The 26,355-nt window shown below is 39.4% G+C and overlaps 1 protein-coding gene across 1 annotated transcript in view; it reads left to right on the top strand.

Moving 5' to 3' along the window:
* LOC119650292 (putative transcription factor SOX-14) overlaps positions 1-26,355 on the top strand; it is a 341,739-nt gene that overhangs the window by 200,864 nt on the left and 114,520 nt on the right. The window lies entirely within an intron of this gene.

Below are 26,355 nucleotides of genomic sequence, written 5' to 3'. Positions count from 1 at the left end.
CTCTTCAAGAACTGATTTTTATTTCAGTTTTGAATCAAAAATATTTGCCTACGGGTCTGGCATCTGGCATCACGCGTTGACGACATACATAACCTTTCCAGTGGTGCTGCAATCAACCTCCATATCGATGCTTTAGCATTGACGGAGTCCTGAGTTCGCATCCTCTTGATGAAGGGTCGAACCAATTGCGGAAAAAGTATCTCCGTCCTTTGGCTCATAGATCTCTTGTTTTGATCTCTTTGAGCACCCAATTTTCAAAAATGAATGCTAGCTTCATCACAACATCACACGTCGCCTCACTTTTACCTTGGAAGAAACGCGGCTGGTTGCAAAGTGTTGTTCACTTCTTGAATTCAGCCCTAGCGATAAGTAACTTGGCCTCTCTCTTCTTTCCATTTTCGTGCGACCAAGGGCTAATGACCTTCGGTATCATTCTGTCAGATCTTCTTCTTATTTCTTTTTAAATCCCTGGCCAAGTCCCGACGCACCTACCTAGTCTATTTCGCAAAATGAAGTCCACAAAAAACTTGGTCAAAAACTCACCCACTGCTAGGAAAAGTCTCTACCTATTGCTGACTTTTTTTCCAAAACTCTGTATTCCTCGATCAAATCTCCAATGGTTAAGTGCATTAGAGAATATCTGACTAATGTTGAAACCTCAATAAAGGAAGGAAACCTTAAATTATTCTGGTCTCACATTCCCAGCTCTTACAATCTCGGCCAGTGCTTCCCTCTTTTCATAAAATTCGCTGGCTCCCCTGCTAACTAGCCAAAACTATCTTGTGACTCCCCAGTATATGTTCCTTCGCCTCTCTCTGCTACTCTTACCCAATTATGAATGTCAGGGAGATCATCCGGGCCAAAGATATCCTTTAAATAGAAAAACTGACAAAAAGTGAACGTGCAGGTCCACCAGAAACCAAATGTTGTTCCAATTAAAGATTCCACCGATTTCGTTAACCAGGCTTGGGATGGTGGGTCGACGTTCCTGAATGTTTCAGTCACGACTGGATGGATCTCAAATCTAGAGGTACTGAAACTGTAGAAAGTTATGAAAAGTAACGCAAAGTTAAAAGGAGAATATCGGGTCGACCACGTGACAGGAGCCGAAAAACCACAAGACTCGAATGCTGCGATCGATGGAGTTTCCCTCCATCCGATTCAGGCAGGTCACGCCTTCTTTCGATGCTACCGTCAGCCTCAGATAATGGTGAGGCACGATCATCGGGGTCCTTTCAAGGAGTAAACGTAATAATGCACGTGCTGACGATGACTGATAAACCTAGAGTCCAACCATTAGAAAAACAAATAAAATTGTGGGCAAAACTAATGTCGCCCTCAAGCTGATGTAACTTTGGTTTTGGTAATCAGCTATATATATATTGAGTGTTTATTGAATATTGACAGGTGCGATCCACTTAGTATCAGGTGATGGCCGGGCGTTCCTCGGAATTTCAAGTTGCCAAAACGTGAACCTGGTCTGACTCGAGCTGCCTCCAGCACTGGCTCCTTATCTGTCGCATTATTCGCGTCCTCCTTGAAACCGATAAAGATTGTTGGCTAAGATTGAGTTAGATATCATCCCATTATGTGTGGGACATCAGCTAGGCATCGTATGTGATCGACGATTGCGGGCAGGTTTATTCGTAGAGCAACCAAACAAGCACAATCAAAATTCTAGCGATGGCGAATGTATTTGAAGGGATCGATTGTTATCTCTTCCGGCAGGAAAGCCGAACAACATTGCCAATGTTAGAAGGCACTTGGGCTCTGGAAGGGAACCAGCTGTGCCTGGAAAATCGGTATATGCAGTGGCACTAATGTTTCTAGCGATGAAAGCGATACCGTCAATCAGTTTTCGTACAAATTCTTCTAGGGAGTGTTGGATTGGAATAAATTTCAATGGTTCAAGATTTCGCCAGAATGTTTTTTGCCCCTAAAGTTCCAACTTTTGAAGAAACTGATCTAATGGTTTAGCTCATTCTTCACATCAGTTGATGGCTTCATGCACCGTGTCAGTCGCAATGCTTTGACAATTTGGTAATTTAATTTCTATCACGCTCTGGATAGCCAAATGAAACTGTCGTTCATGATAAGAGACAGTACCAGCAGTTTTATGAAAAAAATGTTCTTTATTCCTTGCCTTGAGCCCCTCTAGGTGCGCACGGTCCCAGAAGTGTTAGTGAACCGTTTTTATAGTTTGGTTCCATTCTATTACATTCGCGGTGGGTGCACTGGAGTAGTATGTGTCGAAAACCGGATCCATACCCGAATGCGTGACCTCTTTTCATTCCTTAGGATATGTACACGTGGATTTTTCAGGATGACCTCCCTCTCTGTAAGCGGTCGATATTGAACTCGAGCGCCACAACTCTTCAGCTCTACGAGAAATGTCGGACGTTACAAGCAAGGGAAGGGATGCGGCCATCAGATGGTGGTCCTTTTCGAGACCGATGTCAGTGCCTCTCTAGTTACGCACATCTTCTCGGTTTTAAGGAATTGAGTAAACGGCTTCCACGAGGGAATGACGAGTTTGCACCTTGCTATTTACCTCTCTCAATTTTTCTGCAAGCTTCACCACTCAATATGATATTCTTCATTTGGTCAAGCGACAAACAATTTTCTCCTGAATAAACGAAGTGCACAGAAATTTTCGTCATTTGACTATAGTTTTATATTCTTCTAGCTTCATCAAAAGTTATTATGCGCTCACACTTTTCGTGATGTTCCTTATCTAAATTTAGTAGGAAACTTCGTCAAGTAACGCGAAATATGATCACTGGTACAATTGCTGCGGCACTTCAATCGTAGAAGCTTGTCGAACCTTTAATGCAAAATCTAAGAAAAGAAGTCAAAGTTGTGATATCTGTATCCAATGTAAACAGATTTGACAATTTTAGAACAACAGAGGCATCGAGTGCTGTGATTTCTCCAGTTAGTTCACACTAGCTGGTTTAACCCGATTGGAAGAAAGTGTATTTCGGTATCGGTCGATGACTTCCCTCATTCCATAGCTGCATACGCAATGGAGATCAAGTCAGAAGTTTTCTATTTTCTCCAAATCTACTGTGCGCTCATTTTAATCTAATATTGAACTACTTTCGTTGTGGCAACTACAAAATTTTTGTATCTGCATCCAAGTGTACTTTCAAAATCAAATCTGATTGTCACAGAAACATCAGGAAATACATAGCAAGACTAGTAATCAGAAGCTACGCTCAACTGAGACAAAGTCTTTATCTTAAATTTTAGAAAAATGTCACATTTTCAGACAAAATAGTTTCAGGAATTTGATTATTCCTGGAAGTATCTTTGATAATCCCACTTGTCTTTACTACAAGAACTTTATAGTTATCCAATTCTTGGCCGTTAATCTTCATCTGTCCCTTCCCAGTTCAGATCAAATTATCAAATTTCCCTAGAAACTTCAAAGTCAAAAAACCATTTTCCTTACCGAAGATACCATATGTAAACTAACTTTTCCTACTAACTATGCCGTCCATCCTCGTCCCTGCATCGATTCCAAATGAAAAGGCCGAAGCTTATTTGCTATAAGATCCGTCACATATGTAGGCTAGAAGATTCTAGAGAATAACAAAACCATATGATTGTGCTGGAACACTAATGCAAAGACCACTTGATATCTTTCATATATACAGATTGTGCATGCAGAACTTCAATGCGTCGTATCTGGAATCATATGTTTATTGAAGTCAGAGAAAAAGACCGGAGTAGAGGCACAATCACACGTCTTTCCAGAATAGAATCCATCCATATATAGTATAGTACGTTCTGCATCTAAAGAATATGTAATTTCCAAGGAAAACTTTTTTGTTTATCTTGTTTGCCTTACAATTGAAACATCTTCGTAGAATGCTCAGTCCAACCTTTTTTCCACGTCTATTTCGTAGTCTCTCGTCGACCAAAGATACTTTAGAACTCTTTGCCACTATCCTTTCGATTCTTTATCTATATTTGTGTAGAAGTATAACATATGTTAAGTATGCTCGGTCATATGATGAGTGTGTTTTATACATACATATATGCATTCATATTTATATTTACAAACATTCCATTATGTGAATGTTGTCTATACGTAAAATGTTTAGTAAACATTTAGTCCTTGAGATTTTTCTGAGAAGCATACAATGGAAAGTGTTAGGTTTGTAGATACACTTATTAGAATATTTGACAACAAGTAGAAAAAAAATTGTTTTATGGTTAACTCCACATTGTAATGTGCATATGTACATAGGCTACTCAGAAGAGGATGTTTTTCTGATGTTGACAGTTCGCTTGAATATAAACATAATTGAGAAAGGCATCTTAATGTTCGGTGGTGAATCGGAGCCCTGAGGAATTCCACAATGGTTTGGCATGTAGATATGCACAGGTCATGATAAATAGATCTCAAAGTATGACCGTCCAAGAAGATGGCAGGAGGACGCATTTTTCTCTAATGGTTTTCTCACTTCCTGAGGGAATCGCACTTGTTTTTCCTTCCTTGTAAGGGGCTCAATCGATCTACATTCCTCTATCATGTAGTATGCTGGTCCTTATTAAATATTTCCTTTTTTCTCAGTCAAGATAGGGACCCCATTTAGAAGATGGAAATTCCTATAACATCTTCAAACGCTGCGAAGGTCTGGGTGTCATAAGGCCTCTATTCGGATCTAAATTTTCGAAGGTCTAAAAAGTTTGAAACGAAAAGATAAGATCCCCCCTTATTGTTTTCTCTATTAAAAGGCTTAGAGATGCCAAAAACCGAGCCGACTAAGGTAGATTCACAAAAAAAAAGAAGAAAGGTAAACCTCTTCAAAGGGTCCTAAAATAAACTCCTCTAATGTCGGAGCGGCTAAGTCTTTTCTCATGGATTTCACTTCATCTGTTGGATAACACTTAATGGCTACTTCGGTGTTCATGATGATGTCTTGTATTGGAAGACTCTCTTCGTTAATAGCGTGCAATGATTTAGAAGTGTTAGTTCACCATAGTCGAACTATGGGAGTAAGCTACAATTTCTGACCGTCTAATTCCAGAGCCCAGTTCTAGTCAGAAAGGCTATTCCATTTCTGATGCATAAAAGCACAGAATGTCCCACAGTTTCATCAAAAATTATCAAGTAGGAGTGGGCTCTATGACTCGACAACAATGTTACCAAATTTGGCCTCTTCCTTTATACTAACAACGAACCGTGTTTAGTCTTCTCAAGGTACGCAAAAATGCAATAAGTAAGTGGTCGACCCTTTGAAGCAGATATAGGTTGGGGAAGTTATGCATTGATCTGAAGACACCTGGCGAAACTAGCTGCTCGATAGTAAGCTGAACGTTAGTCCGAGGCGGGTCAGAGCTGATGTGACGATACGAGTTGACTGTCGCTGTCTGTGAGCCAGTCAGTCTGTCACTGCTACTGTCATCTACGGGGGAAGAGTGAAAATTATTATTATCAAGTGTGCCAGCACCTACGTGCAGTTCTATTGTAGTGCCTCCTTGATATGCGCTTAACAGATCATTAACAGATTTCCATTGTTGGGCGCTGGGACCTTAGGTTGTATGTGTCTAGCAACCCGTTTTCGATGTCGGTACTAGCAAACTTATTAAGTAGAGACTCTGTCATCGGGAAACCATCATAATCCGAGGTTGGTTAGACACTGTCATTAAAAATCAACGAAGAGTCCTAAAACCCTTGATTTTCGTTGGTTAGTGTGGCTTTATGTACGTAAAATATGATCATGAAGGATATAATTGTGAAAGAAGCTTATCAACCGCCGTTCCTTAAAGGTATTTCAAGCGGTCAGCATAAGAATTGAAACCGGTTCAGAATCTACGGTTATTCCTTGGTAAAAATTGGGGGCAACCCACTCCGCTTCTCTGGCTGTGTACCTGACAGAGATTCTTGAGAAGAATCGTCAATTTAGTTGATTTGAGGTTTTTGGAGCTTTGAAAAGAAGACTCCCATGTTTGTGTAGTGCTGATTTCGCTAAATTTATAGGAAAAGTACTAATGCGAAAGAGAGGGGGAGCGGGAATTCTTGCAACATACATATGGAAAAAGAAGTAGCGAAAATTAATTGCGCAAATAGCGGACTTTTGTTGAAATTGGAGCTTTGCTCAGTGGTAACATTATATGCTTCACCGACCGTCATATGGCTGGTTGGCGCATTAGACGAGGGCTGTTCACCCTAGACTTATGATTTATACAAAAGGAAATAAGTTGTCAGAATAATAGACCTGGAATGGGACGTTTGGGTTGCCAAATAGCTTACGTTGGGGGTACTCGCCCCTGCTGCCCACGGAAGGCTTTGGTATCCTTTAAATGGGCTTCAGTTTTTGACGACCGATCCCCATAAAATAGGTACAATTACCACGATTGTAAGCGTCCAAAAAGCAGGCCGAAACAACGGTGGCTTGATGCGCTGGATGGCGATTTAAAATGGCGAAACCGATCAAGACGGGCCTATCCCGCTTGTGAACAGGACAAGGACTGAAGAAAAAGAAGAAGAAGATAGACTTCGATTGTGTTTCTCCTGGCCTACAGGGATTTTATGGGTCTCTGTCGGAATATCCACCTATCCGAAGTGTACCTTGTTGCATTGGGCGCAGGAAAATTTTTTATATATTCCAGTTTTGATCATTTGGTCGATTAGGTCCTTGGTTGATCCCAGAAAGGTTTTGATTTGTCTTTTTCTGCTATTGGAGACGAGAAGCTACAAGGAAAGGCAGTTTTAGTGACTTGGATAAATTCCAAAGCTATTCTCCTTTTGGATTGCTGGTCTGCAGTAACCGTGGTGAATGCTTGACATTAAAGAGTCCTCTTACGTTTTTCATTAAAGTTTTGTGTGAAACAAAAGCTTATTGGAATCGAGTCGTCTGTCTGTTCGTCTGTCTGTTACACCCGATTTGTTTGCAAATCACTAAGGCTATTGTCACGAGATTTGGTGAGACCCTGTGGTCTGTGAATCCCTTTGCATACAACAAGTGGCGCCATTTTGATTTGAGTTTAGGGTGGAGGGTTAAACATATATGTGGAAAGAGGGTGTATTTTTTTAACAGAATGCAGCCATGTGGGGTATCAAACGAAAAGGCTCGGTTAGTAATTTTTGAAACTGGTCTTAGTTCTAATACTGAGGGGACAGAAGGGTCAAAATGTGTGCCGCGAAAAGTGTAATAGATCTCCTTCTCAGAACCTATCACACCGAACATCTCATATCTGCTCAAATAAAGTTAATAATACTATATTTTAGAAATTTGCCTGAAAACTATCCTTAAGTTCATCCTAGTAGCACAAAATTTACCATGATTAGGAATAATATAGCACTCAAGTTTGGAAACTTTGAAAAAACTCCAACTATTGTTAACAAAGTTATAGAAGGTCGAAGTTGTGTATTTCACGTGAATTTATCGCAATCTAAGAAGTGTACATATGACGTCATGATCATATAAAGTGAACTCATATGAACGGCGGAGTTGGATATACGAAGGTATATTTTTTTAGCTTCGTAGGAGTGGAAAAACTGTGCATAGGAAATTTCTCACATAAGATGAACACAAAACCTTCTACCCGAAGCGTTCAGCTTTTAGTATTCCGACTTGCTCAAACTGCTGATGGTCCGGTCAGTGCCTACTCTCGCCACATTAAAGATTTGTTTGATGTTTATCACCACGCCTACCAACGATATAGGGGCCGTTAGCATTCAGTGGATCATGTGGTTGAAAAAAGCGACTTTGTATTGATGAGCGCGGTCGAAGTGCTGGGAATGCTTCATTTGGTATCCACCGGATCTCCAGGTCTAATGCCTTCTGTTTCCTCCTCAATAATAAGTCTAGGTATGGTAGTTGTCCTTTATTTTCCATCTTCAGGGTGAATTCAATGTTTGGATTTCTTCAGATCATCAGCAGTCCATTAAGTCATTATAGCGTTGAGCGTATTTTCCGCTTTGTCTTTTCCGATGATGCCGCAGACTTTACCCATCCATCGCTTCCAAAGTCTTTGTAGCAGAACTTCCAAAGTTAACTTCGCTTCTAGTTCGGCTATAACACTTTCGCTGATGAACGAGGAGAGGGCGTTGCCTATCGAGGCCCCAATTTAACTGCTTATAATACTCGTCCTTAAAAGTGAAGTAGTTTTCTTCCATGCAAATTCTGACTAGCTTCATATTTTGGTTTGTCTTACCTTTCTACTGTGGACTATTTTTTTGCTGATTTAGCGAATCCTCTGCTAGAGTGGTCGCTTATTTGACCGGGATGCCCGCAAAAAGAGCCTTGATATCAAAGAACATCTGAAATTTGTCTTTCTAGGCTGGAAGAACCCGCTTGACCCGTTTGTGAACCGAGTTAGTCTCTAGATATGAATTTTTCAATTTCTTGTCTGGTGTACGGATCTTGGCATGTTCTTTGATCCTAGGGGGTGGTTTTGAGACTTTCAGTCTGTTGTATCCTTTGATTGATGGGAATTCCTTGATAACTCTGCCCATCTCTTTCACTAGCTGTGGTAGAGGATCAATTCTGAATTTTCTGTAAGGTCCATTCTCGAACTTGTCCTTCATCTTATTGTCGTGATTGTCGTTGGTCAATCTAGCCAGTGTTAATTCCTTTTATCCGTTTTAATGTAGTACACTGGCTTCTCTCTGAGCTCTTTAGTTATCTTCCTCTTCCGTTTATTGCTCGTGTTCCTGGTCTTGAAAATGTTATTTTTGCTGATGGCATCTGTTCTTATAGTCCTGATCCGTTCCTTTTGCTCTGTAGTGATCGTCAATGTCATGGAGCATGCGTTGCATCCCGCTTCTCTGTCGGTGGTGAGTTGTAGGACGCTTGCTCGACCCCGTGTGGCAAGGTTTAGTCTGTTCATCGGGAGTTTCATTCGCTATTCCATGAAGGATTTCGAGGACTGGTTCACGAGGAAGTTTTTGATTTAAGGAACATAAGGTCCTTCAGATTCTGTGGCCTTTGTAGATTTCTAGACTTTCGCTTTCACTTATTTCCGGTACTTATAGTTTGGTGAAGATTAACGAAAATACTTCACTTGTAAAAATAGTAACCAAGTTCAGCGACATAATTAATGATGTTATTTCTTAAATATCCTCAACGAACTGGCTTGCTTTGAGGACAACTGAAAGGTCTGCTTTGGGGCTTTTAATCCACGAATATATCTTTGTACTTCAAGAAGTCACTATTGAAGAAATGCTTTTGTTTTTAAATAAACTCTTATGTACAAGTCTAAGACATCCACTTGAACAAATCTCATGTCTATGTATCCAGCATCAACCCAGAAAAATCTTTGTCATTCCTCCATCTCCAAAACTCACTCTCGTCCGATTTTCACCAGACACAACTAATTTATCAGACCTTGCTGGGTGTTGTTTTGTTCACTTGACGTCTTGTCGCGAGTTGCTCTGTGTCTTCCATCAAAAAGCTAATTATCGCGTTGAACTTGACGAAAAAAAAGGGTCCCACAATACACGTACCAGTTTCCTGTAGACTACAACCAACAAAGTCTTTGCACCCGATCCGTAGTAAACAAACATCATGGCAAGAAGAGATTCAGTAAAGAAATAAAAATAGTTCGTTTGAACATTAGACTTGACTGGCTTTTTGTTATTTCCTCCATCTTCGTGACTCTTGCCCTGCTTTCCCAGCTGTCCCTACTTTCATTCCTTTCTTTCCGAGCAGTCGGAGTCGTGGAAGAACAGAAGAACACAAGAAGACGGTTGGAACTTTAGTTAGTCGTTATTTGGCACTAATTTTTCTTCTTTTCTTGTACGGATTGAAAAAAGTAGGAAATGACGATTCACATTTTCAGTGCAAAGTTTTTGACTTGGGAGTTTAGTGAATTGGCGCTCAGCTGGAGGCAACATAACAAGGAGACGAACGACCAAGTTGTAAAAGAAAGTTAAGGAAAAGAACATAGAACGGGTAACGGAGGATAATGTATGGAAGAAATGAAACAGTGGCCCTCGTCTAGGATTTTTCCGCAAAGCTCAGATACATGTGTATCTACTGCGAAGTACTTGTGCAATTTATTTAGGTATGAGCATAAGTCATAAGCTAAGTGTAGTGTGCTCCGCTAATTTGGTTGGAATTGAACAAGTCCGCTAATTAGCTTTGAGTTTAATTTTCTTAGCCTGAGAAGGAGGATTTGGCCAGTAGGAAAGATACGTTACATTCGACGAAGATAGGCTGACATAAAACTATCTAGTTTAGGGAATGGCTCACCTTGGAATTTCGACATGCAAGTCATTCATGTAACATATCTATTTTTAGAGGCAATAGGCTAAGGAACTTCCTTATTTTTGGTTGAAGGACTTTTTTGGGGCTAAATTTAAGTGCTGATGGACCTCGTCACTTCTCCGACTGCAGAAGCGCTGTTCTCATAAAATAAATGCCCTTGTACTTCCCGACGCATCAAGGTTCATAAGGAGTTAACAAGTGGCTTTAGATACGGGTGGAACTAACTATCACCACACTTTGCATCTTTCTAATTCTGGTGCATTAAAGCTTATAAGAAATTTACAAGTGATTTCACTTAGTTCAATGCATTTGCAGCATAACTTCCTAAAATCCTCCGGCGAAGGTTTGCCCCATTTTCAACAGATGACCAGAGTGTAGCCAAGATATTTTCTCACATTCCACTAAAATGAACAGACCATCGTGTTGCGAGGTAATGGGTTTTATGCCACATCATCTGACAAACATCCAGATTTCTTGCACTATTTGCATATTTGAGTCATGTGGATCTCGGAGAAGGCAAAGTCGAAGATAGTTGACTTTGTGGAGGGGAGACCGAGAAAGCGTAATAAGAACTTAATTGGGGTAGAAAATAATTCGTTGTTTCAAAGTGGATAACGTGGTAGCTGACCGCGAAAATCGGCGGTAACGTATCTCGAAGGCAAGACATTTCAGAATGGGGATGAATCTTGCTAATGTAGCATTTGTAAGTCAAATTAACGCTTCAACAAATGAAATTAATCCTTTAACAAATGAAATTAACACTTTATTAAATTAAATGAACGTTCTAATAAGTGAAATTAGCGATGTTTCAAGACAATTTAACTATTTTTTAATGCAAGTTATGGATCTATTGACTGAAATTCATGGTTTGCCAAATGGCATAGAACCATCTAGTTTACGAAATGGCACACCCTGGAATTTCGACATGAAAGTCATGCATCATTTCCACCCCGAATCTTGAAGATAGATACCAAATTTTCACAGAAACGGCTTTGATAGCATACGTAGTGTCTCATATCTCAAAGGTGGTTGCCTCTTCCCGCTCAGTTCCAAAAAAATCTTACCACCAGGACAAAAAAGGACCCCTAAAATCTCTGCATTAACCTCACCAAAAATAAAAATAAGCCTTAATCCCCAACACTTAACTTTTGTAATTCAACACCATCGTTCCAGATTTTAAATATCAAGTCGTTAGTAAAAGTATCTTTTCATGATAAATCGCATCTTTAATGACTGCTGGTTTCAGTTACAACTTTCCTGGTCAAATCAGCACGATATATTTCTTGTTTTGAATAAAACCACTCGAAATGATCAGCCCAAATATCTCAAGCCATTCTCAGGTTACACCACACCTCTTTAATTCCCAATCTTGTAACCGCACATACATAAAGTCCAGATTCTAAGAAGCCTGAAATATTTCTCTTTAATGTGAAGGCATAAATCTTGTAAGAGATATAATTTTGAAATAGCATTTCAAGTGTGACCTATTAGTTTTAAATCGCTCGTTGGGTATGACTGTTACAAATTTGAAATTAAGTGCTGGTTACCTACATTTGTACGAATCAAATGAATATAAAAAACCTTAAAAGATATAAAAAAAAACTTTACAAATTCCACATTCTATTCAACGTAAACATTCTCCGCTCCACCTGAATTAAACGTAAATTTAAAAGTCAAATTCCGCTATTTATTTATTTTTTTTTTCGCCTCCTGATGTGTTCTTGGCTTACCTAATTTGTGTAAAATCGTTTTTTTTTGTTAGTAGTTCGTAAAATTAAATATTTTGGGGGGGGGGAAATATCGGGCCTTTTGGGATATGAAAATTAAAATTTAGTTATGACTGGATACTGTTTGTTTGGTTGCTTTTTTTCAAGAACGTACACCTACAATTTTCTGATGATTAATTTTTGGGTAATTTTTCTAATTTTTTATTTGTTATTTTCTTTACAGGTAATGAAAAGTATCTCAATTATACAGATTGTTGACTGTTTGGACCAGGTAGCAACGTGTTCCTTAAGAAAAAAATGACACATGTGAGTAATTAAGTGTAATTTTTGTTTAGATTATACAAATATTTTTGGAAGGGGAGGGAGAGGGTGGATTAACGACCGGGAAGTGTATGCCTGTTCGTCGTCGTTCGCATAGTTTTGCTGATATTTTCATTGCAAGAATGTCTCCTGATGACTCCGCTCCGTGTAACATAGCGCATTCGCCCAGTATCTTATTGTCATTTTAGGCACCATGTCATTTTCAATTGAACAACCGATTAGTCTACAGCTGCAGGACAAGGACAAAGATAAACGTCAACATCAAATCCGGGCACGAAATCGCAAGATCTGATCAACCTGGCCCTCACATCGTAGTATGTTACTATCATCAAAGGGTCGGAAATAAATCATGTTTCCTCACTGTTGATTTCCTTATTGATATCATCATTTAGAGTCGTTATTTTTTTTCTGGGTTTTATCTTTCTTATCTGTAATTGTTGCCTGATAATTTTAAGGACTTGATGTCTACCTTTTTGAAATGTATGGGTTTGCAAAGGCAATGGTTCAAGGAACTTCTGTATTTTTTATTAGTAGATCCAAGAGACAGAACTGAACCTTTTTGAAGTGACTAGTGGAGTGCAATAATATCACTCACGTCAAGCTACATTTACCATACATACTAATGGATCTAACTGTCACTGTCACTTTTTGGCCTACCGTCGCATTGTATTTTCTGATGCATCAAGGTTCATAAGAAATTTACAAATGGCTTCACTACATTCGTAGCACCACTACCTGAAATTGTCAGTCATGCTTTTGCACCTTTGTCAGTTATATAGTAAACAAAATATAGCCAAGATGTTCTCTCAGATTTCGCTGAAGTGATTAGACCATTGTGTTGCGGGGTAATGAATTCAACCCTAAATTGTCTGAGAGATATTTGAAGTTCGGGGACCAATCATTTGTAGACAACAATTGTGCTCTAGATGGGGACCCTGTTTGACAATGCTATCTATTAAAGTGAGCTACTGTCTACTCTGGCTATTACGGAATCCGGAAGATGGTAGCTTCTATAGCAAATATAACTTCTACTGGTCCTTTGTTTTGACGTTTGTGGCGATTTTAGAGCTCCTCAACGGTGCGAAATTAACATAAGCAACTACTAAGCGAATCTTTTCATGGACCTCACTGAAGAGGGGTAAATAGCAATCTTATAGCCCTTTTATTTTAAGTATTCTTTGGTGATTTTTTGAATTCTTTTGGCCATAGGTATCTATTTCGGAAAACCTGGGAGGGGACCGAGAAAAGCTCAATCTTCGCAGAAAAAATTCTCTGCTCGAACTTCTCAACTACATAGATGGTCCCTGGACTGAGAAAATCGGAGGAGATGTATCCTGGAGCACAGGAAATCTAATATATTTTGGCGGCAACAGATATATTGCCACCCAAGCTTGCCCGTTGGGCTTTAAACTTTTCGTCTATATTCGTTTTCTGATTGAAAGCATACAGATTCAACGCCTCTTTTTCTCATCACTTCCAAGGCCAAAATCTTCACTAAGTTGTTCACATAGATCTCAATTCTTTTAATATTATTCTCCCTTGGAACAGCATACTCAAAAGTCCTTCTTTTATTTGGTTTGACCTTAAACACAGGTGTCCGGATAGCTGAGTGGTTAGAGTGCAAGGCTGCCGTACGGAAGGTCGCGGTTCAAATCGCATTGGTGGCAGCGGGATTTGTATCGTGATTTGACGTCGGATACCAGTTGACTCAGCTATGAATGAGTAGCTGAGTCAAATGAGGGTTATAATCTCGGGCGAGTGCAATGTTGACAACATTGTCTCCTACAGGCTTCTGTAAACCTGTAGTGTACCGTTACGGTCTTAAATGAAGTGCTCTAACACAGTTCTAGGCCCTGATCCAATATGGATTATTACGCCAACGATAATTATGATTATTATTATTATTCCTATACATAGCTCCATAATCTTAGCCTCCATCTAGCAGATTTTCACTGTATTCTTTGATGATTTCCTGTATTTTTGGATATTATGGTCATACTGATCCACCGGAAAGGACAGAGTAAGAAATCGTTGACCAGTGGAGGGAGGATCGGGAAAGCGCAAGAAGGAAAATCGACGCAAAAACTCATTCCCTGCTCGCGCTTTCGAACTGGATAGCACTTCTTTGACGCCACGTCCTTCCAGCCTTGGACGTGGCTTCACTAAATGTTCAGATGACATTCAATTCCACATTGGATTGAAAAGTTTTTATACTATCCTCCGATAAATTCTGGACACTCTTAGGAAACCCAACCCGATTTGACTGCAACCCCATCGAAATTGACTTTCAAGGCTTTTGATTACTCCAAATCCTCCTTTCTTGGAAAAATAATTGGTTCATAAATTGTTGAATTCCAAAAAGCTCACAGAGCAAGCGAGTTGAGATTTTCTTGTTGCGGGAGTATCACCGTGTGCCGTTTTTCAAACGTATTGTTACTATTGATGGTCACAAATGTTCACTTCTGACGAAAAAAGAGCGATATTCTGTGCGTGGTGTAGAAAAGGAAGAAGTGGACTCATATTTTGAGAAATTTTAGAGCAAAGCAAGATGCATGTGTTCGATAGATAGTTTGGAAAGAATCAGTACTGATTCAATTGAAAGTCGATCCTCTGAAAGAGATTAGGGGTCTGTAAATGACACTGGCCTCTTTTCTTCCAGCCAATCAGAGAGGAAATACCTTCATTTCTATTTGTAGTTGGACGAAGGGAATACCATGTAAAAAGTGAAGAGGAATCCTACTTCTGTAGGGATTAGCCTGGATTTCTGTAGATCTTGCCGTCCTATCGTGGTTCAGATCCATGTATTGTTTGGGCAACGCTCAGCGTCTATTGGTAGTCTCGCTGGAATCTGTGAAAGGATCAAAGCCTCTCCAGTCATGTCACCCTTAAGGTAGTGAACTCAAAAGGAGGTTCCTGATTTGTTGAACTTCAATAAGATTTTGGAAGCCTCACAACCCTCGACAGTAATATTGATTCTATTTCATTTATCCATCCGGGTGTCTCTCTCGTTGACAAGTCCCATAGATACGAAACGTGCATTGGCAATCTACCTTAAGATGAAAAAATTAAATGGGGATAGGATGGCTATTGATAAAGAGGTCATTACGGAAATGAGCACATTGGGATCAAACTTGCTTGGTTGGGCTAAACCAATTAGAGTAAGGCAGCAAGTTCCTACTATACCCTGAAATTGTCAGCGGTAGAATGCAATTGTTCTAACGTCAATCAGTCCCACGTTCGCCGGGATGACTTCAGGGATGCTGAGCTTTTTTGGTGTTGAACGCATGCTAAGTAGTCCTTTGCAATGAAGATGTGTAAGGCGGCCAGTCCATAGACGTGATGCAAGTCGGAAAGGTGACTTCGATGCTTGTGCTTGTGCAGTTCATGCCGGGTCAGAACTGGTGAAACGTCCCTCCCACATTGCCAGAATGCTATTTGGTTGACGAAAGTATCACAACCTAAAAAATGTCGCGCCGATCTCTATGAAAGATTCTTCTCACATCCTCGAAATAGTGGTCCTAGGCTTACGAAACTGCCATGATCTCAAGTATTTTGCGCTAGTCTGTTCTTCGGGCTTAGTTTTAAGCTCCTTTTGGTCATTCGTTGCATTAATCAGTCGTACACATTATTGATTTCATAGATAATTTTTCTAATGGAGTTCCTCGAAATCAGCTTAACTCGTTTACTTGACTGTTCAGCAGCTCTCAGACGAGTTGCCAATGCATTTACTTCCTTGTGTTGGACTGTGACCACCCTGGCCAAACTGACAAATTTTTGAAAATTTTCTGACCAACTACAAACGTGTAACCACTAATCCTTATAAGGCCCAAATAAAGTGAGGAGAAATTAGCAACAAAAAAAATTGCTGACTATTGTATAGCACATGGGCGGTAGAATGCGTCAAATTTTTGTACAGCTTATTCTGTAGTACACTTTATAGATGACACGTCTTCCTTCACTCTTGGCAGCAGCACCTAGTTGTTGACAGGGGAGGGGGAGAGGTGAACATTCATTCATGATGCTCAATTTTACACCAATATTGTCAAAGCGTTTTAAATTCCGATATATGTCTATGAAGCCTACTGTATGTATGAAGATGATGATGCAGATTTTTCGCCGAACGAGCTAAGGTCTGGATCCTCCACGTTGGATTTCCCTCTTGGGTTTATCTCTTGCACATTTAAACAAATGCTCTTGTTTCATTTTGCATCGGTGCCCCGTGCATTATAGTATGTTAGATAGGACAATGAGGAACATTTGTCACCAAGGCTTCTTGCCTAAGTTCGGAAAAAAAGGGTCCAGTTACACTTGAGTGCCTTGAGAGCTAATTTAATCGCAGGCTTGGTTGGCAGAGTCCATTCTCTGTTGTCTTCTTACGAAAATATTTCGCTCGTGAATGGCTATTTCACTCAGTGAATCTTTTGAAGTGGGAAAGGTGGTTAGTGACTTTGGTGATGAAAATAATAAGCACAAGCCATGTCAAGCATATCCAAGGTTTACCAGATCACACTGGTGGCTTAGCGATAAGGACTCGTAGATTTACTGAGGCAAAACTTCTCCCAGTACAGTCAGGTTAAATTGATTGTAGGGGGGGGGGGGCTTACAGCTATAATCATTTAGGCTTTATATATAGACCCATTTTACTGTTCTCTGAAATGTCTATTCAGACAGATTCCCATCCCCCAAAGGCCGTGAGTAAGCAGATTATCCATTGGAGAAGATCTTTCCAAGGGATCATCTCCTGAGGTAACTAGGCAGCTGTATTTTATATAGGGCGGAGTGTTCTCGTTTTAACTTTTTCTTACCCTTACATTGGTGGCAGACAGCTAAGCCAAGTTTTCATGTCTCCTTGAGTTTTCCTGTTTCGACCGACAAATAATATAAGAGAGTTAAAAGCTTAACCGATGAATTGACGATACCGTTGCCTATATAATGAAGAAATTTATGAAAGATTTTACTACAGTTTGGTTGTGGATAATAGCCTGTGACAGGGAGCTGACCTAGCCTGTATCCAGCCCGAAGAGTCTGTAGGGCTGATATTTATAGCAGCAAAAGAAGGCAGACTCTGCCTCAGACGGAACGATTGTCCTGGCCAGGGAACTAGGCAGCTACTAGGAGGATGCCTGTAAGTTGCTTATTAAAACATGCGTAGATCGGTCTCTAGTTGTTACTGCGTTGATGAAGTTAATCCATGAGGAACATGGTTGTATTTTTCTCTAGAATTTGACTGAACTGGCGAAATTAAAGCCAGGTTCGAAGGCATATCGAAAGTATATTTTCCGTTTTGAAGAAAGGGACTTAGTTGATGATCTGGGATATTTGAAAACTATGCGAAGAAGATTGTCTGGCTTGTTAGTTGGAATTATATGCCTAACAACGGGGGATGGGAATGAGTGAGGCAATGAAGGATGCTTCCGCAGTAAACCTTATTGTGATTTTCATCGAAGAACTCCATCAACATTCTCAAAGTTCTTAATGTGATTTTTTCTTGAGGGCAACATGGGATTGTTTTCGGGCCGAAGTGTCTCCTAATTTAGTAGCAGTGTCCCTGGATGCCAGTTGTCGATTTGGTTTGTCGAACCACTGAAGAGGAAGCAGAAGTCGAATTGAACCATGCTACACACAGTTTCGACTAAATTTGGTCTAGGACCATCCAGGCATCAAAACCAACTTACCGGGAATTTATGTGCTCCATCACTGCAAATACTCTTGTGTTAATCTGTCTATGGATCCTTAATAGAAATGTTCCATTTCATAGACGCATCACAAAAACTTGTTTCAAATGAACTAATTTAAACTCGGTTTTTTAAGTAGCATGACATGCATCCTTCCTATCGTACACATGTATCCTTTGTGGTGCTTCCTGTGATTCCAGGATAACCTTTAGTGAAGACAAGGTTCGCAAAACCAATCTAGGTAAAACGACCTTAAATTACTTCGTTTATCTGTGAATATTTCGTATCTTTTTCTTCATCAGAGAAATGCTTGGATATGGGGGCCAAATTCATAATTCGACCAGCTTTCTAACAAGAGAGTGTCCAGTTAAATATCAGGTTTTGTGAAGGTACCTAGAACTCCGTCATCCTTTTTTTTGCTATATTTGTGAACTTCTATGGTTTGCTTCCTCGCTTAATGAGGAAGTTTTACTATCGCTTCCTACAAATTAGTCCATAATTCTCGTTCCTACGAAAACACCAAGAAAAATCATGGTCGCTAAAAAAGCAAATAAACTCGGAAAAAAAAAATAATAATTTCAAGTTCAAAAATTACAAATTTTCTTCAGACATATTTCAATTAGAATTCTTCCGTCATTTTATTTTTGTTTTCATTCAATTAATTTTTATTTTTACAACTAATCGATGGACAAGGTCGTCATTAGATGCTCTCTTTTTGCATCTAAAATCACAGAAAATAAAATCTTTTTTTTTCTTTTTTGAGGGGAAAAAATAACATTTTCAAATCGTTAGATTATTTTTGTATATCTTGGCACATTTAGATGATTTGAACGTTGCGCAAATACACACAATCTTTTTGCTTCCGTATCTAAAATTGATACTGGACTACATTTTTGGAACCTTGAAAGTAGATACTGAGTAAATTGCTTGACTGGTTACGATGCTTAGCTGAATATTATGGGATTGTGTATCTTAATTGATAGTTGTGTTGTAATGATTCAATAAAAGATTGATTGGTTTTTAAGGAAGAAGTAAACATTGCAAAATGTGAATATTGAGCTGCTATTTTCAGTTGGTTGTTTCTTGGGATTAACGAGGGCTTTGAAGTCTGATATGAATTCCGGTGGAGAAGGGATGCAGGGGGGTTGTTTTGTATGCATGCATTCAAAAACTCATAAATCAAAGTTGATTATCGACTCCAATATTATACTTTTTTTGAAAGCAAATCTGCTCGGAGCTAAAAGATTGAAAAACAAACCAAATCGAGTCTTCCTCATTAAATCTCATCGACCGCCTCACTGAGCGCAAAAAATTCCAATATCAATCTCCGCGCTAAACTAAATTCCAAGATTATCGCGATTCAATGCTTTTTTCCAACAAGTTAAACAGATTCCGCTCGCCATTGCTGCTATTGCAAGCTAATCGTTTTAACCCTCATATGATTATCATTAAATTTCCAATTGCAACAACTGCATCACATCCACTAATTGAAATCGCTGAAACCTCTAATCAAAAGAAAAAGGAAAAAAACTAGAGGCCCCAGCACAGTAAACAGCGGCAATAACATTGATCACGTTTGTTTCTAACAAAAATCTTAAAATCGAATTCAATTCTTCACGCTTGCTATTTGTAGATACAACACTGAGCCTATCTGTATCTAAAAATTTTCCCACTTTTTTGCCCGTCACTTTTTAAGCAGTCTCGGCTGAAAACGATACATATTAACATCAGAAATTAGAGAAACAAAACCAGATACAAAAAATCGAGAACAACATTTGTACAACATTAATTCAGCAAATTACAAAAGTAAAGTCCGTTTTCTGGCCATCACTAGATGGATTGCACGAAAAAAAAAACAGATTTTTTCTTCTGTGTTAATTTCATTTTAAACGAATCACGTTCCTCTGGACATTTTCTATTTCGTTGGGTTATTAAGCAGCTCGAAAAGCAAAGCCTTCGCTTCCTCGGGGCCTCCACGGCTAACCTCAGCAACCAGTCGCAATTGCCTCATTTGCAACAAATAACAAAACTCGCAAACTCCATTTTCAAGCAAAAATGTTTGTTACTGAGTCAACAAACGAACGTTTGAAATGTTGTATTATGCTGGCTGTCCGTATCTGTTATGCTGGACTCTTTTGTATCCGTGAGCGAGCCTTCACTTCCAGCAGCATTAAAAGATTGAAAATTGGTTTCGAAATTATGCAATTAGCCATCAACAGATAGTAGATTGATGAGCGAAAGATAGATGGATATACCACTGCAGAGAAGTTAACAAATCTCGGGGTAATTGTAAATTGTTAATGGGTTAAATGCTTGTTACTGAGGCTCGAAGCAGGGTGTTGTGGAGTTGAATGAGTTTGAGAATTGGTCGAGTTATGATATAGGAATGGGGTCTTTGTGAAGGTGACTCAGTTCGCTCGAAGCGATACACTTTCTACTAGGTAACGTGCTTGTTAGCTAACGAAGGAGTTACGAGTACTACACAAACTCCTGAACACAATTTCACAACCTTAGGGGCAAAAACCAAGGTTAAAACTGCAACTAACTTCTGGTCTTGCCTGCTCCTTCCGGCTAAGAGCTGATTGCAGCTCCAAACCAGATAATAATTCTCTCCACGTCACCCTGCACACTCAATTCACTTAAACTTATTTAACTGCGCTTTCCATGTTGCATTACAATCAATCCAATTTATTGGAGGTCAGTTCATCCGTCCGGAAATTATTAGTCATCCATGCCTGAAGACATTATAGGTTGCAGCAATAGCGGTCGAGCCAATTGAATGGAGTATGAATTGACGGAATTGGAGTCATAGTCAGAGTTAGGCATTTCTTTAATTTTGTGGCTTGTCCGGCTGACTGGCTTGGCTCATATTATACGCGAACATACAGGAGATAATGGGAATAGCGTGGAGGCAATCAAATGAACGACAACGACAGTGACAGTGGCCACAGTATGCGGGCCTTACCGCATGACCGATTAAATTACCAAGGGTCCATGTTCCTTTTGTATGTTGACAAATTGCATGTCCGCAAGAACGATATATGCACACAAAAAGGCCTGTCTCCTTGTTCAGTTTTAGTTGGTATCGTTCGATTAGTAGCGGTCAACGAAGGGGTTCCTACTCATTTTGGACTCGGGGAACGTAATGGTTTGTTGTATTGCAGACTGAAATTGGGGAAAAAGTAGTAAATTTCAATGCATTTCAGTTGCAGCATGCATTATTGATGATTGTTGCCTATGCAAATTCAGTAAATGTCCAGTCGCGGTTGGGGACATATAGTGTGGGCAGTTGTTATTCAAATGCAATTCTATACTGATGGGTTTGAATAGGCAGCTAATTTGGATATTGTTCTTTGAAGGGTTAGACTCCTTATCCTACTTTGAATTTGGAATCTGGAAAACTCTGAAATGTTTTTAGGCCGCCCCTCTACCCTTTTTTCTCAAGAGTGTCAACCCCCTTAATTGTTACGTTTCAAACCTTACAGTCTTATTCAGTTTCTATTCAAACCAATAAAAGCACATTTATTCCACATCACAGACCTTTAAAATATCACAGTTTGGTATTTGGTCCTGTTCCCATCATCTTCCTTGAAGAAGGATTTTCTGACTCATTGATTTCGTAAGTAAGCCAAGCTCTTAGATCTCGATTGATTCCTAGCTTAACTAGTGTGAAATTTGGCTTGCTGATGTTGTCGAGTCTTACATCCTTGCGAGGTCATATATCCTCCGAGGTGTGAGTTGAAGGTAACAAAAAACGATCCCCTTATTTATAGAATATTAAAATATCTTGCATTAAGATGCACTGCGATCCAGTGAACAACCCAGCTTAATTTTTAAGGACAAAAATGTCCGATAAGCGTTCCTTTGTGGGGACGTGACATGTCAATGATACCCTAAGGTTATGTCACTTAGTTCCCTTAAAATCTGTGGAACTGTTCCCTTATAATCTGTGGAACTGCATCAAATTAACTGTAATAATCAAATATCGAAAACAACACCAATAATAGGCCGTCCCTTAGGTATCTGATTGCTGACAAAATGTAAATAAAGTTTTCCGTTTTGGTAACTATCAAAAAAATTGCTGAGATCGAACTCGTATTTTATCTGGTAAAAACTAAATCGTTTTATGCAGGGCTACCAATAAAGTACCTTATTGCAAATCCTGACTAAAGTTTGAAACAAGGAGCGAAAACTGATCGAATATCAAGGGTGGCTGAGGAAGCTCCTAGAGGATAGACACTGCAAAGACTACATACTTAACCTATGAGTAATAGCAATAATGGGAACAAACCATTAGCCAATCTTCGGTTATTTGGTAGCAGGTCAAAGTGGATGTCGCCGTCGGATCTAGTGTCAGGAATGAAATAGGAGGGATAAGAATATTAGAATTTCAAGCTGGTGACATATCGCTTCAGCTCCTCCACATAAATACGTACCTACCTGAGAGGATGCTCTTAGTTAGGTAATGTACCGTTTGGAATTATCCAAGTCTTAAAAAAAAGGACCTGGAAATTTTCAGTGTACCCTTCAACTTATTTAAGGCTTGGTTTCTGCAATCTGCAGATTTTTACTGGTTAGGGTACCCCTGATAGTTAGAGCTTCTCAGCTCGTGGGGCCAATCATTCAAAATTTTCAAATTAATCTTGTCCAAAAGTTCCATCATATCTAATCCACTATGATCTTTAACCTCGCGTTTTTTGTGAATTGCTCAACGTTTTTTCCTCTCATCTCTTCTATATATATTTCAATTCTTACAATAATTTTACCGTTCGGTCCCTCAGAATCACAAACAGAAATAAAGCCCATATTTTCCTCTTTTTCCTAGAAATTCTTATATCACGAAGATGATAAACATTTCCCATTTTGCAATTCCGGAGACTGCGTCAGAAAATATTTATTCGATATTCTGCAAAGACGAGGTAATGCTTCGATCGCTGAAGGAATATTTGCCCGTACATTGCCAAGCGTATGATCACCAATTGCATCGTCCACTCGCTTTCGACGGGAAACTGGAAGATGTCACTTTCAAAAGCGATTATCAATGCTTACAGGCGAAAAAAGGAAAAAGGACCAACATTTCAGTGCAGAAGAAGAGAAAAAGAGCAACTTCAACGAAAAATTAAGGCATTCGTATACAACAAAAAGAAGACCTTGCCCTCTACAGAACGACGGCATGGAACAAGAACCTAAGAAGCCACTGGACAAATCGATTTGATGGACCTCGATGCTTGAAGTTTCTTACTAACGCAGGTCTAGATCAGACATCGGTTGTTACATTCGTGAGGGTGATTCAGACAACACTAGTAAGACTGAGGTCATCTCGAATTTGGTCATTCGGAGAATTTCTTAAAAGAAGAGTTGAAACAATTTAAAATCTCGTCGTTAATAGATCGCGAAGATACAATAGAATGGGCAATATTGTGAAAAGCAAGCGATAAAAGGCATAATTGTGGGGATTGAAAACAGTATCCAATACCGCCCAAGGACCAACTGGACAAAACCAATCGAAAGACGACCACTGGCAGAACGAAGTATGACATAATCGATAGAAGTATATTGAGTTTCACAAGCAAAGAAAGGATTTACGTATCTCATTGACGTGGTAGTAAAAGTGCTCAACTTTAGTCTCCGGAAGATTAGAGGTCTGTCAATGATACATTAGTCAAGAATAAAATGCAAATACGGAGCAAAGAACAAAAACGATCCCATCAAATATATCCAAGAAAGAAGCGAAAAATCGTTCCCGTTCGACGCCAAATACCTTTTCCGCAGTATCTCCGTTAACGAAATGTTATACGACCTAAAAAAACAACTACCAAAAACCAAGGTTTAGCCACGAAGTATTTTGTTCATAAGGATTTTAGGCTTCCCAGAATTTTTCATGGATTTGGGCCGGGTGAAATGCTGAGTTTTTCCAATCACCATTTAATGTGCGTCGCTACTTTGGTCTATCTTGGGTAGTTTCTGTCGAATTGCAATTTCAAGCCAATCTTAACTAGTGAATTCTCATTAGCGCATAAGATACGATATTACCATCGAAGACGCTTCTCTCCCAACTTTTCTTCAATGTTTTCAATTCCACATTGAACGTAAATGTCCTCAGTTTGGGCGTGCAGATGAAAGATAAAACAGCAGGTTTAAGCCGACAAATACCTAGAAAACCAGAGAATATTATTTTGTATCCACTCGAAAGCATCCAACAAAATAAAAAAGTTGTGGACTACTCCATCCCGGATCTGGAAATAATAATACAGCGAAAATATGGTTCCGCAAATGTCAGAAACACGGTATGATTAGAATTCACTACACGGACTGTTCAGGATGTCAAAAGATTTGTGCTGAATAAGCTAACCAGGAATGCCCATCAGAATAAGACACCTAAGGGAGCCAGGAATATCGATCAGGAAAAAAGAATCACAGCATCATATGGAAAGGCATATTAAAGACTGTACAATGCACTGAACAGAAATGATCATCTATCTCCTGAGATATCCACATACAGGTCTACAAATTAAAAAGATAACTTGGTCTGCCCTTTAACTTTTAAAATAGCCAGATTTTGAAAATCAAGGCAAAAGATTTAAAGAACAAAACCTCCACAAAAAACCAAAGGTCTAAAACAAGTGATATTGCAAATGTCATAAAACTTCAAAGCACAACTTGTAGCAAACATCGAGGAGGGAACCATTTAAATTGAAACAGTTGCACATAATTCCCGAAACCTATCTTCTTTTATTGCCCTTCCGAATATTTTCTTAAGGACCTGCTCCGTGGAGGCCATCTATCACTATAACTAGTCAAAAAGCCTACTCCAGCATTTGAAAGAATTTAGTCCTCCTTAAAGCTTTTCTGAAGGACCAAGGATATAGCATACGGTGAGTTGCTAAGTTGTTGTAACCTGTAAAGTGGAACCTTTACCCAAAACGAAATACTCACGCTTTTTGCATGTTCGCTGCGGATCTTGAAACTCGTGCAATCATCACAATATTACATCTCATCCAGCCGTTTTCATGGGAGAAGGCTTATTTTCCAGGAAATCCAGATACTACTTTTATCGTTTTTTGCCAATAGAAAGCGAAGCTATCAAATTCTAACAACATCATCATAAAAAGGCTGTGATTATTCAACCCCTTTATGTGAATGCTAATCTGTCAACTAGTCTCCCTGGTTTCACCAAAATGAATTCATCAAGGTAGCTACAACCTTTACAAACCCCGATTGATCGGTATTAGAAACTTGAGAGAGAAGAGTTTTATATTTTCCTTGAAATTGCACCGTATCGTAGAAAATATTAGTGGATTAAGATATTTTTTGAACAATGTCTGTTTTTCCATCCATCGTGGGTGTACCAGATTTTTCTTGCCGTTACTGCTGTCTCTGTTTCTGTTGCGTATACCTCCACGTCCTCTGGATGCTTTGGTGCAACATCTGGAAAGCTGTGTACTCTTCGGGGCCCTCATCCGTCCCGTAACCGAAATCCCTCTCCGAGAGTTAATTTCCGACCGCAACCGTCAAACATCCTGCAAAACCCTACATTTGTCAGTCATAGCTAATTTTTTTTGGTTCCAGGTGGCACAGCTGAATGCATTTTTGACATCTAATTTCAACGCAACACAAGAGTTGTGAGAACTCACCATACTTATTGGATCTACTTTAGAATGGGTGCACCGAAACCCATACTGGCGTTCCGACAAGCCATTTGTATTTTGGACGATGTGTAGATGACGATTCTAGATGTCTCTCCCTCATATTCCCTATTGTATTCCGGGAAATATGATCCCCCAGTGGTTTATTGGGTTTCGGGAAGCAACATTCATCTTCAATTTCAAGCTCTTATAAAGTTTCCATACCTTTCTGTCAGTGCTGAACGAATTTTCGGTACGTCATACCTTCCAGCTGGAGTGGCTGATATACTTCCCCATATTTTGTATTGAACTAGTTCTTTCTGTTACTATCATAAACATCCGACTGTGGAAGCAAATTCAAAGAAGTTCAGAGGATTAAAGAGATTTGGTATAGCCTTGGTTGATAGATCACACTTTGAGGAAGGCTGGGTATGCAATGCAGTAGAATTCACTGCGAAGATGACTGATGAGTGAACTAGATAACCCAGAAAATTAAAGGGCGGGTGCAGGTTTCTCAGAAAGTAATGAAGGAAGGGAAATGCCAGGAACTTATATCTTGATTCCATCTTTTGATTATTTTTAGGAACTATTTGCTGCAAAAGTTGTAGTTGTATTGTTGTTACCCACAATCACATTTTGAAGAGTATTGAGATTAATTTCTAGTGAGACGTTGCCTCATTACTGGTAGGCCTCAAGTGATTGGCTCATTTTGGGAATGATTTTGGAATTGTACCCGGAGTTTGGTAATTCATGGGCATTTAAAAGGTAACTCTTTTCACTT

Source organism: Hermetia illucens, chromosome 1 (genome assembly GCF_905115235.1).
Source record: "Hermetia illucens chromosome 1, iHerIll2.2.curated.20191125, whole genome shotgun sequence".
Classification (NCBI taxonomy): domain Eukaryota; kingdom Metazoa; phylum Arthropoda; class Insecta; order Diptera; family Stratiomyidae; genus Hermetia; species Hermetia illucens.
The sequence above is the reverse complement of the archived record's forward strand: the minus strand, read 5'-3'. Positions and strand labels throughout refer to the sequence as shown.